The sequence below is a fragment of the Danio rerio genome, chromosome 14 (genome assembly GCF_052040795.2).
Source record: "Danio rerio strain M-AB ecotype USA chromosome 14, GRCz13ab, whole genome shotgun sequence".
NCBI lineage: Eukaryota > Metazoa > Chordata > Actinopteri > Cypriniformes > Danionidae > Danio > Danio rerio.
The window spans coordinates 55,433,490-55,452,500 of NC_141034.1; the positions used below are offsets into that span (position 1 = coordinate 55,433,490).

The 19,011-nt window shown below is 37.1% G+C and overlaps 1 long non-coding RNA gene across 5 annotated transcripts in view; it reads left to right on the forward strand.

Annotated features, from left to right (window-relative positions):
- LOC141377613 (uncharacterized) overlaps positions 1-19,011 on the forward strand; it is a 322,793-nt gene that overhangs the window by 237,569 nt on the left and 66,213 nt on the right. For 3 of the 5 annotated variants that reach the window (XR_015507993.1, XR_015507989.1, XR_015507992.1), the window contains exon 3: positions 11,350-11,500. The exons of the other annotated variants lie outside the window; for them this stretch is intronic. This is a non-coding gene — a long non-coding RNA (uncharacterized LOC141377613). The remainder of the gene's footprint in view (positions 1-11,349; positions 11,501-19,011) is intronic. 5 annotated transcript variants of the gene reach the window in all.

Sequence of the window (19,011 nt, forward strand, 5' to 3'; positions counted from 1 at the left end):
TATATACTGTAAGTATATATTGCACTTTGAATTATCATTGTGGCTTTAAATGAACATGCCTGTTCCTCCATCAGACAAGCTCTGAGATTCTCAAAACACACACACACACACACACTGTGATTCTCATAAAATAAAAACACACACACTCTGGGGTTTTGAGTGCTGGGAATGAGGCGAGTGCCTGGAGTGGCCCGTTTCCAGTCGATCGCTCCGTCAAGGCTAAGCTGCTCAATCCAGTGTGATGAGGGTTTATAGGGGTCTGTTTGGCCTCTGAGCGGGTGATGCCGGTGGGGCACCAGTGCTGTCATATTACACCCAATTAGTGGAGAACATCCCAGCCCGGAGAAGTGCCCCCTGCATGTCCTCAGATTGCCATTATTACTTACTGTGAGAAGAAAACATGCGGCAACATGCATTGATCTTGAACTTAATCTTTTATCATATATATATATATATATATATATATATATATATATATATATATACAAATATTTTATTGTTTATTTTTTCTTGTTTTTTAATTAATATTATAATTTATTAATTTTTTTCGTTTACTAGAATTGCGAGAATCACGTTTAGGTAAGCATCCATTAAATGCTTTAACAGTTGGACAGTAGCAGATGACTCTTATTTAAGGGTTATTAGTATGTGTATATATCTAAAAGAAATTGTTGTTTGGTTTTTTTATTCAATTAATTTTGTTTGAATTTGTTTTGAAGTAAGATCTGCATATTTTACAGACATTGTGTGGCTAAATTATTACTTTTGTTTGTTTTTAGATTTAGTTTTGTAAGATATAGTTATTATTATAATTTTTGTTTACAATAATTTTTGTTTAGTTTTGCACTAAGGCACATTTTGTGTCTTTTTGTGGCAAAATGCATACTTTTGTTCATTTTTAGATTTTGTTTTGTTTGTTGAGAATTGTGAGCGCCACATTTATATAAGCATACATTAGTAATAATTTAGTTTACTTATTGTTTTGAAGGGTATTTCAATTTTTGGCGTGCTTTTTTATGTATTTATTTTTTCTTTGTTTGTTTTTTCTAAAACAAATTGTAGTTTGGCTTTATTGTTTTATGCATTTCATTTTTGTTTTAAAATCCACAAATTTTACATCAGTTTTGTTTTATTTTTATTTATTTATTTTTTTAGTTTTAGTTATTCCTTTTTAATCGTTTATTCACGTTTTTTTGTTTTGTGTTTAGTTTTTGCTTTGCTTTTTTTTGTTTTGCACTAAGGCCTGCATATTTTATATACTTTTTTTTCGTGGCAAAATTATATATATATATATATATATATATATATATATATATATATATATATATATATATATATATATATATATATATATATATATATACTGCTGATTAAGAGCTCATCTATGGTGCTAATTTGGTTTGGTCAATTTACCCATGTCACAAGTTCTCAAACTGAGGGAGGAAACTGGAGAACTCGGGGGAAACCCGCCCAAGCATGAGGAGAACATGTAAACTCTGCACAGAAACATCGGCCTGTCAGAAACTTGGACCAATGACATTCTTGCTTTGAGGTGCTAACGATTGGGCCGCCGTGCCACCATAACAAGGAAAAGAGAGGAGGAGTAGGGGTTGAAGAGGGAATTCGTCAAGTCTAAGATGATTAAGTAACTTTAATATATCCCACATATTTTACATGCATTTTTTGTGGCAAAATGATTACTTTTGTTTGTTTTTTAGATGTAGTTTTTTGTTGAGAATTGTGAGCATCACTTTTAAGTGAGCATTTATTAAATGCTTTAACAGTTGGACAGTAGCAGAGGGCTCTATGGGTTATTTTGAGGGAAGAGTTCAGGGAGGAGACTGGCTCGCGGGGACACTAAAGTCAGCCAGCGGGAAGATTGATGTGACACTGTGTTTCTGCGCTGTCTGTCTTACGCAGCAGAAACAGGTGTAAATTAAGCGGCTGATGAATGCTTGCTCTAATGTCTTCGACTGATCCACTCCTCCAATCTGACAGCTCGTCTGAAACGATGCTAAAACAAGGACACCAGATACCACAGCTTACAGAGAGGAGAATGTAAGACTAACCCTCTTAAAATCAATGAAGGCAAGAGATTTGGCCTTCAGTGAAACGTCAAGCGAGTGGTAGAGTTCGAGAGATTTAAATCGGCATCGAGCAAAGATGAATAATTACTTGCGTCTGAGTAGAACAAATGGATTTTGCTACATTATAATTATACAAAAAACAACAGCATCCGGAACAAAAAGCAGAGTCTGATAATAGCCTGCCTGCGTTTGGAGGCAGACAGCTGAAAGATCAGCCAGAACACACTGTTAAGTAGTTCAGCAGATGCACATTTGAACTTGAAACACTCAAAGAAAAAAGTTTGACTGGAAAATTCAAAGAGATGTTGAGGTAATTAAGGCACAAATGTGTGATAATAGTACATTTAAATGGCCTTTTGATTTGAATATACTGACGTTTTTCACAAGCGATTGATTGATTGATTGATTGATTGATTGATTGATTGATTCAACTTAATTGATTAATTGATGAACTTTGAAAAAAGAAAAAGTTTGATTGTAAAATCAGAGAGATGTTGTGTAGATAAAGCCCAAAAAATGTATTATTCATTCATTAATTTTCTTGACGGCTTAGTTCCTTTATTAATCCAGGGTCGCCACAGCAGAATTAACCGGCAGCTTATCCAGCACGTTTTTATGCCGCGGATGCCCTTTTAGCCGCAACCCATCCCTGGGAAACATCCACACACACTCATTCACATTCATACACTACAGACAATTTAGCCTACCCAATTCACCTGTACTGCATGTCTTTGGACTGTGGGGCAAACCGGAGCACCCAGAGGATATCCAAGCGAACACAGGGAGAACATGCAAACTCCACACAGAAACACCAACTGACCCAGCTGAGGCTCGAACCAGCGACCTTCTTGCTGTGAGGCGTACTACCTACTGCGCCACTGTGTCGTCCAAAAAATTTTTTATTATATTTAAAAGACCAAATACTGTTAGGAAACACAAAATTTGTGTTCAGTCGTTCATTTGTTGTGCTTTGTTCTTGCTTTGTTCGCTCGTTTGTAACTTCATTCATTTGTTACTTAATTTGTTCGTTACTTCGTTTGTTCGTTACTTCGTTTGTTTATTACACTGTTCATTTGTTACTTTGTTTGTTTGTTACATCATTTGATCATTACTTTGTTACTTCGTTCATTCACTACTTTGTTATTTTGTTTGTTACTTTGTTCATTACTTTGTTCGTTATTTCATTTAAAATGTCATTGTAACTTCATTGTAACTTCGTTTGTAACTTTGTTCATTGCTTTACTTCATTCGATACTTTTTGTCACTTCGTACGTTACTTCATTCGTTTCTTTGTTCTTTACCTTGTTCATTCGCTACTTTTGTAACTTAGTTCGTTACTTCGTTCATTTGCTACTTCCTTCATTTGCTACTTTGTTCATTCACTACTTCATTTGTTACTTTGTTTGCTACTTTGTTCTATTCTTTGTTTTTGACTGTTCATTCGCTACTTTGTTTGTTATTTTGTAACTTTGTTTGTTACTTCGTTCGTTTGCTACATTGTTCGTTTGATACTTTGTTTGCTACTTCGTTTGTTCGATACTTCATTCATTCGCTACTTTTTTATTTTGTAACTTCATTCGTTACTTCGAGTGTTTGCTACTTTGTTTGCTACTTCATTCATTCGCTACTTCACTTGTTACTTTGTTCATTACTTCATCAGCTACTTAATTCGCAAGTGTCACTTCTTTGTTCGTTTGCTACTTCGTTCATTCACTACTTTGTTCACTGCTTTTTTTGTTACTTTATTTTTTACTTAATTTGCTACTTTGTTCGTTCGCTACTTCGTTCGTATGTTACTTTGTTTGCTACTTCGTTCGCTACTTTTTTTGTTTGTTATTTTGTTTGTTTCTTTGTATGTTACTTCATTTGTTATTTTTTGTTACTTTGTTGTTTGTTCTTTACTTCGCTCAGTCATTACATTGTTTGTTCATTACATTATGAATTATTACTTTGTTTGTTCATTACTTTGTTCGTTTGCTACTTAATTTGTTTGTTACTTTATTTTGTTCATTTGCTAATTTGTTTTTGGTTTTTGTTTGTTCATTATTTTGTTTGTTAATTTGCTCTTTGTTTGTTACTTTGTTTGATAGGCTACTTAATTTGTTACTCTATCACTTATTCAGTCAGTCACTCATTCGGTTAGACAGTCAGTCAATGTGCTTGCTAGCTTGCTTTTGAGTAAAAATATATACTTTTGTAATATATAACTCAGATATATATATATATATATATATATATATATATATATATATATATATATATATATATATATATATATATATATATATATATGTGTGTGTGTGTGTGTGTGTATGTGTAATTTGAATAGCATGACATGTTTTTCCACAAACATATTAGCATATTAGATAATATTTTGTAAATAGGGGCATTGTTGGCATAGTGATCATTTGGAGCTCTGATCAAGATGGATGGATTTTATTTAATTGATTGATATAAGATTATTGTTTAAACATTAAAAAAATCTGAAGAGCATTTTATAAGTGTAGAGCTAGAAAGATCATGTGCATTCATGCTGTTGACACAAAAAAAGATTATTTTCTTTTTCGCTAATTAAGGTTTTGCACGAATCAAAAAAATAAATTGGATCTGCAGACAGCAATTAATAAAAAAGAACTAAATCTGGCCAAAATATAACATCTTAATGAGTCAGTGAGGAAAAGATTATACTGAGAACAGAGGAGGACGATAAACAAAAGGCCGCCAGGGCATCATCATCTGAATACAGCAGCCCTTCAGGACTCGTCTGTTCTTTTCCATGGAGTGTCCTGAACCATCCTGGACTGGAAACTTGGCCTGAGACCCACAGTTTGAAAGACAGATGAGCTTCCCAACACTGAAGCATCCTTACAACGACAGCTGTTATTTGAATACAGCGAAGAAAACGGAGTACTTCAGCAATCTGTCATCAGCCAGACTGATGAGGCTTCCTCTCCAAAGGCCTGTTAGCACAGCGAAATCCAGGGGCAGGAATCTGGCTGCCGTCTTTCCCTTTGAAACCAATTATTTTCTCCTTCCTGGGCAACACTTAAGTCTTAGAATATGTCACCTTTTATCCGAAGTGTTGAGTGAAGTGCCAGCGCCTGAGGTCAGTCCCTCGTCCACTCGGATCAAGCTCATTTTTTGCAGTGGCTCGTGATGAAGTCTGGGGCTCGATCGTTTAATGCCAGATTAGCAGGAAACGGTGGCCAGCAATTCCTCTCATTCCCCAATGTTTTGAAGGTCAAAACCCTATTAATGTACAGTTAATGGCTTTCTCGGCTTGTTTTGTTTGAGTTCTTGTCAGTCCTGTTGATAGTTACAAAGAGAGGAGCCTTTTCAGGATGAAGTCACGCTAGGTGAAACTGCAGAATAATGTGCTTTTTTTGAAGCAAAACTAAACTCAGTTGAAGTCCTCAGGCATTTTTACAGTTTTTTATGTACAAACAATTGATCTTTCACCAGTACGTATTGTTTGTTGACTACTGTGTTGTTTATGCGCAGGCCCAGACAGAATCTGCAGATGTTTTTTTGCTAACTATAAACTCATGTTGTTGATGTAAAATTGTAACTGATACATTTAAATAAGAGGCGCCGCAGTGGCAGTCGCAGTGGGTAGCATGCTCACCTCACAAGAAAGGCGCTAGTTTGAACCTCGGCTGGGTCAGTTGGCGTTTCTGTGTGGAGTTTGCATGTTCTCCCCGTCTTCGAGTGGGTTTCCTCCGGTTGCTCAGGTTTTCCTCACAAGTCCAAAGACATGGGCTATAGGTGAATTGGGTAGGCTAAATTGTCCGTATCGTATGTGTGTAAATGAGTGTGTTTGAGTGTTTCCCTGTGATGTGTTGCGGCTGGAAGGGCATCCGCTGCGTAAAAACATGAATGAATTTATAAATGATAAATATTGTTCGGAAGCACAAAATTATTTAATTCGTTTGTTTCTTCATTCGTGTCTTTGTTTGTTGCTTTGTTTGCTACTTTGTTTTTTCTCGTTCATTGCTTTGTTCATTGCTTCATTCGTTATTTTGTTTGTTACTTCATTCGTTACTTCATTCAATACTTCATTTGTTACTTTGTTCTTTACTTTGTTCGTTGCTTTATTTATTGCTTTGTGTGCTACTTTGTTCGTCACTTAGTTTGTTACTTAGTTTGTTGCTCCATTTATTATTGTTTATTACTTTGCTCATTGCTTCATTTGTTACTTTGTTTGTTTGTTCGATCCTTTGTTCATTGACTTGTTCATTACTTAGTTAATTTCCTCATTGCTTCCTTTGTTATTTTGTTCTTTCCTTTGTTCATTGCTTTGTTCATCACTTTGTTAGTTCGTTTCTTCATTCAATACTACGTTTGTTACTTTGTTCGTTACTTAATTTATTGCTTTGTGCGCTACTTTGTTTGTTACTTTGTTTGTTACTTTGTTCATTACTTCATTCGTTACTTTGGACGTTGCTTCATTTATTGCTTTGTGCTACTTTATTCACTACTTTGTTCGTTACTTCATTCGTTGTTTTCTTCTGTTCGTTATTTTCTTCTATTTTCTTCTGTACTTCATTTGTTACTTTGTTTGTTGCTTTGTTCATTACTTTGTTCGTTACTTTGTTTGATACTTCGTTCGTTACTTGGTTTGTTACTTTGGTTGTTGCTTCAATTATTGCTTTGTGCGCTACTTTGTTTGTTACTTTGTTCCTTACTTCGCTTGTTACATTGGACATTGCTTCATATTTTGCTTTTCGCTTCTTTATTCATTACTTTGCTCGTTACTTTATTCATTATTTTATTCGTTATTTTGTTCTTTACTTTGTTTGTTGCTTCATTTATTACTTTGTTTGTTGCTTTGTTTGTTACTTTGTTACTTTGCTTTGTTTGTTACTATGTTCATTGCTTCATTTGTTACTTTGTTTGTTTGTTCGATCCTTTGTTCATTGATTTGTTCGTTACTTTGTTACTTTCTTCATTGCCTCCTTCGTTATATTTTTCATACCTTTGTTCGTTGTTTTATCCGTTACCTTGTTCATTACCTTGTTAATTGCTTTGTTTGCTTCATTCATTGCTTCGTTCAGTAAATGTCACGCATTACTTTTTTATTATACTTAAATATTTAAATAAGTGGTAACACTTTACAATAAGGTTCATTAGTTAATGCATTCACTAACATAAACTAATCATGAACAACACTTGTACAGCATTTATTAATCATAATTGAACATGTACTAATGCATTTTTAACATCCAAACTTATGCGTGTTAATATTAGTCAATGCACCATGAGTTAACATGAACTCACGATGAACAACTGTATTTTTATTAACTAACGCTAACTAACCTGAACAAATACTGTATTATTTATTATTGTAAATGTATTGTTCATTGTTCATGTTAGTAAATGCATTAAGTAACATTAACTAATGAACCTTATTGTAAAGTGTGACCAAATAAGTTAAATATTTTCAATGTAAACTTAACCTTTAACTTGACCAGCTATGTTTTCCTACGCTGTCTCTGTTTCGCTGATGCAGTGGTGTTGCTTTTTTATTTTTTTATTTTTTTTTTGATATATGGTCATATTTGCCAGAATTTTGCATGAGCGCACAGTTCAGCTGGAGAAATAAATGCTGATCTCTTTTTTCAGATGTTGCCATGGTGACTTGTAATATCTGCGCTCCATTGATAATGCTGTTTTATACAATAGTTGTGGTGTGCGCGCTTGACTCTGAATCAGTCTACTCAGACTTGACCTATTTCAGATCAGCTATTCTGAAACAGAAAGTTTTTAATCTTTCGGTAAGTAAACTTGTAGGACTAGCTCAACTTTTCAAGCACCGACGGAAGCGTCAGCCAATCAGATCGCTGTATGCAAATACACATGCTAGACAGTGGCCTATTGCTGACTGAATTTCATTGGCTAACGCTGCTATGATGATCGCGTTAGCCCCAACTTCAGACACGCCTTCAGTCAAGCATTGACGCGGAAGCCCCGTGTGAATGGGGCGTTAATGAATAACTAGGATTTTTAAATGATTATACAACCATAAGTGGAATTATCAATGCAAAACAAATAATAGAAAAAACAAGAAGAAAACATAATATAATATAGAATTGATTTAATTTAAAGCACTCACAGGTTATTACAAATCTCAGATTCTACAAGAGGAAAAAGAGCCACAAATATAACGAAAGGGTAGTCAATTTGAACAGTACACAAGGGTTAAAACAGCCCTCATGTCTTCTTCAAGACGGTCTGCATCAAAGTAACACACATCCTCCTGCAAGAGCGCAAAGAAATGAGAAATGGCTTAGGGTGGAAGTGTGCAGGACTATCATATGATGCTAACTGTCACGCATGCATTATTCAACGGCAAGTAAACAAGAGTGGAAAAGAAGAGCGAGACGTGTTTTGGCTGTGTACCAGCTGTCTCATTAGCCTCAGTCTGTCTTGAAAAACAAACACTCACCAGGCCCACTGAAACACAGCCAGGTCTCACGTGGACGTGTTGCGTTCAGTCGCACACTGACGCTTCCTCCAGTCAGACAACAGAAAAATCTGGTAGTTTCCCCCGCCGAGGCCTACAGCTCCAGCTCCAGGGGCCAGTGATCTTCTCCGCATGACTGACAGCATATTCAGACCTACTGAAACCCCATCTGACACCGGAGTCTGCTAATGAAGCCCAGAGAAGTGTCTGCTAAGTATATTCAGGTGTGTGTTTGGCGCCAAATTGTACCAGAGCAACAGGAGGACGCTTGACTGCTCCAGATACATCTGACTGTGCCGAGCAAACCTGGACGGCCGTAAAAAATGCAGTTGAAGTCTGAATTATTAGTCTCCTCTACATTTTTCCCCATTTTTTAAACACAATTCTTATAATAGTTTTAATAACTCATTTCTAATTGATTTATTTTATCTTTGCCATGATGACAGCACATAATATTTGACTAGATATTCTTCAAGATACTAGTATTCAGCTTAAAGTGACATTTAAAGGTTTAACTAGGTTAACTAGGCGTAGATAATCTTTGTATAACAGTGGTTTGCTTTGTATTTAATCTAAAACAAATAATGCTCAAGGGGGCTAATAATATTGACCTTAAAGTGGGTTCAAAACAATTAAGAACTGCTTTTATTCTTGCTGAAATAAAACAAATAAGAGTTTCTCCAGAAGAAAAAATATTATAGGAAATACTGTGAAAAATTCCTGAATCTGTTCAACATCATTTGGGAAATTTTAGAAAGCGGATTTTCTTACTAGCACTGATTAAGCACAAATTGTAGCAAATGACTTTAAATTTGACGACTAACTTAGCCATCACTCGTATATCACAGGCATGAGAATGAAAGAAGGATTGGAGTTATTTCTTTGGATTTTATGCATCATTACTTTCAGTTTTTGGTGTCACATGACCCTTATCATAAGTGATGAGTCGGCTCTGTCGGACTCCTTTCGTGCTTTTGCTCTCCAGAGATGCTTCAGCATACTGTAGTATTAAGAAAGTGAACTGATGAAATGAAATACAGTGTACTAATATAAATCATATCAAAAAAGCACGAAAGGAAGAGGGAACAGTGTACTGAAAGTGTGCAAGAAAATTTGGTGCGTGAGCAGTGCATTTTTGAGAGTGAGAAAATTTGCGTGTGAGCAGCGTATTCGAGAGCTCGCATGCGGTTTTGTCCACAAACAGAGGAAATCTGTGCACGAGCAAAGAGATTCGCTCACTCGTATTACATGAATGCGCTCTTGACTTGTAATACTGCACTCACAACATTTGTCAGTGAAATAACGGTAAACGGAGCTAATGGATTTTTTTTTTAATTCAGGCGAACAGTTCGCCTGAGAAATTGCAACAGCACTGGGAAAGGAGGACAGTTTGGAAAAAACCTGAGGGATAAGTTTGTTAAAACAACAAAAAAGAGGCCCCCAAAAACTTCAATGGCAATGATTATCTTTTTATTCTGATTTTACTTTGTTTTTTTTTTGACCGCCCCCTGTCATTTAAAAAAAATCTCAATGGCGAACGTGTCAAGTATAAAAGCCTCATTGGTTTTGTGAGGTGTGCGATGCGGCGCCAGGGGAAAGTATAAATCAGTGTTAAGGTGTTTGTTTTTTTCTGTAGTTTGATGGTGCATTTAACATGTCTGTAGTACCGTTCAATTTAAATAAATTTATTTTACGTTTAATTTTGTGCTTTAAAAATTTCTCTTGCATGTTTTTGATATTGCTATTATAGGTCTTAAATTCAACCCAGGCTCATTCTGAAAACATAGTCCCATGGACGTTTCTATAGACCGTGAAATACGTCCCGGGAGGTACGTATTTTTGCAGTTTTTGTGTTTGCGAATCTGTGAGAGGCCGCTGTGTGCGCTTTTTATATCTCAATTGTCTCTCGCGAGTGCCGTTCGCGCCAGCGCTGTTCTTGTGTGAACTCACCAGAGGCCGCTGTCTGACTGACTGAATGATTAACTGTGGGACGGGCTAATCGGCTGATCCACCCTCCTCCTTCCCTAAACTAAACCAGTTTTACCGATTGACCCGCCCGCCCGCTCACTTTCCTAAACCCGAGCAACAATTTAGAAAAGCCGTCTAGAAAAAGAAAAGCCCTCATCTGATTTTTTTACCACGTTTTCGGATTTCACCACGTTCTCGCCCTGTTATGAACTCGTTCGCTTTACTTTTTGGATTCTGTTTTTGTCCTACCTGATTTCTGGAACCGCTCTTCCCCGGACTCGAACCCGGTCGCCGTGGTCAACTCCTCCCCTCTGCATCTGAAGTCTGCCGACGTACACGATGAGCTGACTGGACAAACTGGTTGCGGCAGAAAAGCCCTCCACACGGAGGTAAGCGGTCAGCCGGTAAGCGCAAAAGAGAACAACGTTATACCGCCGTTGTAGCGTTCGCTTTAAAAAAAATGAAATGCAGCCATACCTACCTCCCGGGATGTATTTCGCGGTCTTCAGAAACGTCCACGGGACTACGTTTTCAGAATGAGCCTGGGTTGTTTTAATTTAATACTTAATGGTCTTAAAAAGTGTTAAATTTGACATCTTGTTATCTGCAGAGACCCTGGAGTGGCAAGTAATGTTGGAAAACTACTAGCCAAAGTGGCCGGTGATTAAAAAAGTTAATGTCAAGCCCTGGTTGTGGGGACTCCTTTGTGACGGCGGGGCCATAAGAAGCCGCTAAGTTCGCTTATAGGGATATATATATACTCGCCGTATAAACATATTTTCTCTCTTTCTCTCTCTCTCTCTCTCTCTCTCTCTCTCGTTTTACGCACAGGATTAGGACCAGGATAGGATTGGCGCATCACTGTTCCACTGCTCTGAAGACAAGACAATGTTCCTCTCTGGTTTAAAACGTTCACATTCAATTTAGAGGTGGACGATTCTGGACACATCCGCTGTCATGACGCCTTCAAGCAGCTGCACAGGTGCGCATTATAAAAGCAGATCAGGCAGCTCTGAACAGGGTGAGATTAGGTGAATTCTGCTGCCTGACATCCTGACACCAATCACAAACATCTCTTCCAGGGTTAATAATCAATGAACCTCCGACAACTGTGATGTATCCGCAACACAGAGTCTAGAAAGAAATCCGTTTGGCTGAACAGAATTGATTTCATTTTGGAGTTGCTTTGCATTCTTGTTTGCTTCTGTCAGATCCGTATGTTCATGTGACTACTTTGTAGAAAGCATTCAGTTTCTTTTAATATTGTTATTAGATGCTTATTTATAAGCAGGGCTTGACATTAACTTTTTTAAGCACCAGCCACGGTGGCTAGTAGATTTCCAACATTACCAGCCACTCGCCATTTTCACCGAATTTTTTTGGTTGGGAAAATGTATTTTATATGCATAAATATGACTTTGACATGCTAAAATTACTTGATTTAGATGTTGTGTTATGTGATATGTCCACATGCTTCCTCATTCATTTAACTTTATGTATGAGCTTGCTCAATGTGCTTGAGCAAATGGGTCATGGTTTTATAGTGTCATATTACAATTAGTTTTTATTTCAAATGACTTTTCAGAGCTTAAAATTAAGGATTTACCAAATTTATCGGTAACACTTTATAATAACTACACACTATAAATCATTTATTAAGCATTAGCAAATAGTGAGTTCATTATCTGTGAAGCATTAACTCTACATTAATAAGCGTAAGTAAGCAGTTTATAACTGCAGATACAAATGCTCCATTCTGGACTTACAAACATATTTAAAATATGTTTAGTAATTGTACTTTCATACTTTGCTAATGATTTATTTTACATTACTAAATTAAGTATCGCATTATTTACATTATTTACAAACTATTTGTATTTAAGAGTAGTAGAGGGTTTTTAGGATCATTCAGAATGAGTTAGTAACTGATTAATAAACTATTAAAATCACTGTTTATGTGTTTTATTATTCAGGCATATATTATTGGTTACTATGTATGTTAATAAATGCTTTATTAACTAAACTTCATCTTGTTTTGTGACCTAATCTAAAGTGAGGACTGTTTATGCTTTATAAATCCCTTATAAATGATGATTTGAGGGTTTTTGCAGTTGCATGAAGTGTCAATAGTGGCCAAAATCCACAAACTTTGCATTTAAGCTTGTTAAGCTGTTTTTAAAGTGCCTCTGTGCTATTTTAAAGTGTTTTGGTCATCTTCCACATTAGGTTCACAATCCTGCCAAGGTCATGACCACCAGTCAGATGATCCTTTTCTGTTTTCATTGACCTTATGGCAATATTGTGCTCTTTTTAGCCAGATGTACCATACTCTGCTCTGATTGGTTAGATTGCCCTACTTTTCTCTGATTGGTCAGATGATCTTATTGTGCTTTCATTGGCCATATGGCCATATTGGGCTCTGTTTGGTCAGATGCCCCATACTCTGCTCTGATTGATCAGATGGCTTACCCTGCTCTGATTGGTCAGTTAATCCTATTGTGCTTTGATTGGTCATATCCACCATAATCTGCTTTGATTGGCCAGATGGCCCATACTTGGTTCTGATTGGTCAGATGGCTCGACTCTGCTCTGAGTGGTCAGATGATCCTATTCTGCTCTCATTGGTCAGATGGCCCATATTTGGCTCTGATTGGTCAGATGATCCTTCTTTGTTTTGATTGACCATATGGCATTATTGTGCTCTTTTAGGTAAGATGTACCATACTCTGTTCTGATTGGTTAGATTGCCCTACTTTTCTCTGATTGGGCAGATGATCTTATTGTGCTTTCATTGGCCATATGGCCATATTGGGCTCTGTTTGGTCAGATGCCCCGTACTCTGCTCTGATTGATCAGATGGCCTTACCCTGCTCTGATTGGCTAGTTGATCCTATTGTGCTTTGATTGGTCAGATGCCCCATACTCTGTTCTGATTAGCCAGATGGCCCATACTTGGTTCTGATTGGTCAGATGGTTCTACTCTGCTCTGAGTGGTCAGATGATCCTATTCTGCTCTCATTGGTCAGATGGCCCATATTTGGCTCAGATTAGACAGCTGACGCTACTCTGCTTCGATTGGCCGAATGGCCATATTGTGCTCTTTTTGGTCAGATGCCACATACTCTGCTCCAATTGGTCAGATGACCATACTCTGCTCTAATTGATCTGATGATCCAATTGTACTTTGATTGGCCAGATGCATCATACTCTGCTCTAATTAGTCAGATGACACAATTCTGCTTTCATTGGTCAGATGGCCCATACTTGGCTCTGATTGGTCAGATGGTCTAAACTCATCTCCGTTTGGTCTGATGACTCTGCTTTGATTGGTCAGGTGGTCTTATTGTGCTTTGATTGGTCAGATGCACCATACTCTGCTCTAATTGGTCAGATGGCCTATATTTGGCTCTAATTGGACTGATGACCCTAATCTACTCTGATTGGCCTAACTGTCCTATTGTGCTCTGATTAATCAGATGCTCTATACTCTGCTCTGATTGGTCATATGGTTTTATTGCGCTTTGATTAATCAGATGCCCCATACTCTGCTCTGATTGGTCAGATGGCTCTACTTTGATCTAATTAGTCAGATCAAAAATCTAAAATGTTTCTTGATAGTCATATTTGCATAATACAGCATGATGATTGCTGAAGGATCATGTGGTGCTGAAAATTCAGCTTTGCATCGGAGGAATAAACTACTATTATTATTTACTATTTTAAAATATACACCTGACAAAAGTCTTGTCATGAATCCCAGTTGTAAGAGCAACAAATAATAACAGGATAGTGTATTTAGAACTGTAATACAGTTTTAATGTTTTACTGCACTGTATTCTGATCTAATGCTTGGTGAGCTTTAGAGACTACATAAAGTCTTCCTGACCCTAAACTTCTGAACGTTTATAACTCCTGCATCTGATTACTAACTCTCTGCAGATTCTCCAGTGTTTTATTTACAGCTGAGCGCTGACCGACACTGATCTGCAATTATTTCAATGAGTTTCCCCACTGGTCCAAAGTTGTAGTGTCAACTCCTTCAGATAAACACAGCCCTCAATGGCACAGATAAACCCAGCAAACTGCCATCAGCTGCTTTACTGTTGATTCTGTCTGCATGATACTGGGAGAATATGCAATACTGCTGTTGAGTATTGCGATTAATGACATTACAGTATAACATTTCCTTAGGGAAATGCTTTTTATTATTTATGTTTATTAGTCTTTTATTTATGTAATGATTATGAAATAAACAGGTAAAATATATTACTCAGGTCTAATTCTGACTACAAATCTGTGTCATGGTGCAAACATTTAGTCTTTAAAATGCTATGAATGAAAACCTCAGCAAATATTCTGACTTTGGCTGTTTTTCCTCTCCTGTCTTTCATTCTATCTATTGTTCTAACCTTCTATCTATCTATTGTGCTTTATCTATCCATCCATTCGTTTATCATTCTTCTATCCATCCATCCATCCATAATTTATCTATCTATCTATCTATCTATCTATCTATCTATCTATCTATCTATCTATCTATCTATCTATCTATCTATCTGTCTATCTGTCTGTCTGTCTGTCTGTCTGTCTGTCTGTCTATCTATCATGCTTTCCACCCATCCGTCTATTCATCCTACCATTCATCATTTTATCTATTGTTCTATCCTTCTATCTATCGTGCTTTCCATCCATCCATCCATCCATCCATCCATCCATCCATCATTCTTCTATCTACAGAATCTATTGTGTTTTTATCCATCTATCCATACATTCATACATCTATCCATGCTTCCATCTATCTATCTATCTATCTATCTATCTATCTATCTATCTATCTATCTATCTATCTATCTATCTATCTATCTATATGTCTGTCTTTCTATCTGTCTATAATGCTTTCCATCCATCCATCTATCGCGCTTTTCATCCATCCATCCATCCATCCATCCATCCATCATCCATCCATCATTTTATCTATTGTTCTATCCTTCTATCTATTGTGCTTTCCATCCATCCATCCATCCATCCATCATTCTTTTATCTACAGTATCTATTGTGTTTTTTATCCATCTATCCATACATTCATCCATCTATCCATGCTTCCATCTATCTATCAATCTATCATTCTATCTATCTATCTATCTATCTATCTATATATCTATCTATCTATCTATCTATCTATCTATCTATCTATCTATCTATCTATATGTCTGTCTTTCTATCTGTCTATAATGCTTTCCATCCATCCATCTATCGCGCTTTTCATCCATCCATCCATCCATCCATCCATCATCCATCCATCATTTTATCTATTGTTCTATCCTTCTATCTATTGTGCTTTCCATCCATCCATCCATCCATCCATCCATCATTCTTTTATCTACAGTATCTATTGTGTTTTTTATCCATCTATCCATACATTCATCCATCTATCCATGCTTCCATCTATCTATCTATCTATCTATCTATCTGATAAGCAACCAATTCATAAAATAAATGTAATTTATCACGTCTGCGATGTGTATTTTGCATATACTATTATATAGATAAGGATAATTTTGCGATATATTGTGCAGCATCTCTTTCTGTTCTCAGCCAGAACAAGCTGTGGATCCGACTTTCCACAGTTAGTCATTAGTTAGTGTTAGTCTCTAGCTGCTAGATGATTCACAGTTGATTGTGAATGTGTGCAGACATCCAGCACAGTGCGTCACTCACCTGAGCCTCCTGCGGGAAGAATAATATCTGACGGTGTGTTTTCATTTCCTCCGACGTAAACAGTGAGCACATCTCTGATTGCTCAGTATGTGGCACATGCACATGTATCTGTGCAAACAAGTGTTTTACCTCTTATCTTTCTCAATCTGGCTATTGAAAACAACACAACACACTTCACACACTTCTCCTCGAGTGGCGACGCATGACTGCAATGTCGATCAGCTTGAGGAAAAAAGTGTGTTTCATTCAGTGATCCATATCTGCACTTTGCCGCTTTAACACTAGAACTACAGGAACTCTAGAACTACTGGAAAGTACTGCAAAATCGTCATCTTTTATGTCCTTGTTGTAGGGCTGTGCAGCACAGTGGTGGAGTGGGTAGCGCTCTTGCCTCACAGCAAGAAAGTCGCTGGTTTGAGCCTCGATTGGGTTAGTTGGCATTTCTGTGTGGAGTTTGCATGTTCTCCTCGTGTTTGCGTGGGTTTCCTCCGAGTGCTTCAGTTTCCCCCACATTCCAAACACATGCGCCATAGGTTAATTTGGGTAAGCTAGATTGTCCATAGTGTATGTGTGTGAATGAGAGAGTATGGATGTTTCCCAGTGATGGGTTGCAGCTGGAAGGGCAATCGCTGTGTAAAACATATGCTGGATAAGTTAGCGGTGTATTCAGCTGTGGTGACCCCAGATTAATTAAGGGAAAAGGCTGTAAAGAAAATGAATGAATGAATGAATAAATGAATGAATGAATGTTGTAGGGCTGCACGATTAATCAAAAAAAGATTACAATCTCGATTCGACCCTACACAATTTAAATTCAGCTTTTTTTCGATTCAGCCAATTATAATGATTAAATTCAACCTGATCTCACGTGGAAACGTAAGTATTTTACGTTTTGCCAGTTTAGTGGCTAATTTGTACGAATTCAGTCGTACGAAAATGTACGATTTTAAAAAGGAGGCGCCACCCCTAACCCCGACCGTCTTTGGGTGATGAGCAAATCGTACTAAATTATACGAATTATATACGAATCTTATGAATTTATACGAATTAGCCACTAAATTAAAAAGTTACGAAATTGCCGTGAGATTGCGTTGTCATATCGCATTTTACATTTATGATTACAACAAGCATTTGACGTGTTTTTTTTTTTTTTTTAACATTTATTTTCATGCACAACACTGAGGTTGCTATGAAATAAATCATAACTATAACTAATCATAACTAAATAATTTTAACTAAGGTATGTCTTTAAACCCTGAAAGAGTACTGCTGATGATACCAACTAACTTTGCCTCTGAATAAACAAAGATCACTGATCACACACAGTTACCAAATCTGAAGAGACAGGACAATCAACACCAAATGGAGCCGCGTCTTTTTTAAAAGGAGACGAGCAGCAAATCAGGATTTCAACATTTCCAGATGAGAAAAGTTCTCGGGTAAAAAAATGTATCTTACAAACGTATTTCTGTGGTGTGTCGCGAGTACAGTAATCCACACTTGAGTCAAGCTGCACTCTCATAGCGGGAAATGAAAACAAAACCTTTATTGCAGCACATTATAAACACAAAACTGACAACCCATATCTTCAAACAATTCTTCTTCATCTTCAAAGCTATCGTGCATAATAATGAAGTTGCACCTCATACACAATAGAGCGTGCTGATTGGTTTGAACCAAGTCTTTCTCATGAATTAATGCTGCACACTCAGAGACGTCACGATGCACTCTCAGGTACAGACGTTCACTCTCCACGCTGGAATACACACAAGGATCTAATCGCCGTGACGCAGCTTCAAAAGTTTGTTTCAAACCGGAAGAACGAATTTGCTCAAAATAACGCAAAAACAACCAATTTTCACTTTTTAGTGACATATATGTGTCCTAATAGTGTTTTTAGCAGCGCGGGACACATATACAACTGTCAACAGCTCAAAACATGTGTTTTGGTGTTTCGTGACCCTTTCAGGTAAGCGGTTGCAAATAATTTATTTGGGCTTTAAGCAAACAAATTAAGTTGAACGTTACTAAATTTAATTAGTTTGTACCTTAGTACATTAGTTTGTACAAATGTGAACCTTAAAAATGGCAAAAATATAATCTAAAGGTAATAATGTCCACCTGTACAGTACAAAAGTTTGTCTTTTGAAAGGATACCAACCCACTGACAGATTGACAGATCTTTATTTCCAACACAATCTCACGGCAATTCGTAACTTTTTGATTTAGTGGGTAATTCGTATGAATTTGAACGATCAAATTCGTACAATTAAGTATGATTTGCTCATCCTCCAATGACGGTTGGGGTTAGGGTGTGGGTGCCACGCCTCCTTTTTAAAATTGTACAATTTCACACGACTGAACTCGTACGGATTATTACGAGTTAGCCACTAAACTGGCAAAACCTAAAATATTTGCGTTTCTTCGTGAGATCAGGCTGTTATTTCAAGTGTGGCGGCATGGTGGCTCAGTGGTTACCACTGTTACCTCACAGCAAGAAAGCCACTGGTTCGAGTCTCGGCTGGGCCAGTTGGCATTTCTGAATGGAGTATGTATGTATGTTCTCCCTGTGTTGGCGTGAGTTTCCTCTGTGTGCTCGGGTTTCCCCCACAGTCCAAACACATGCGCTATAGGGGAATTGATGAACTAAATTGGCTGTAGTGTATGAGTGTGTGTGTATATGGGTGTTTCCCATGAACAGTTCCCGTGAACAGTATGCTGGAACAGTTGGCGGATCGTTCTGCTGTGGTGACCCTTTAGTAATGAAGGAAGATG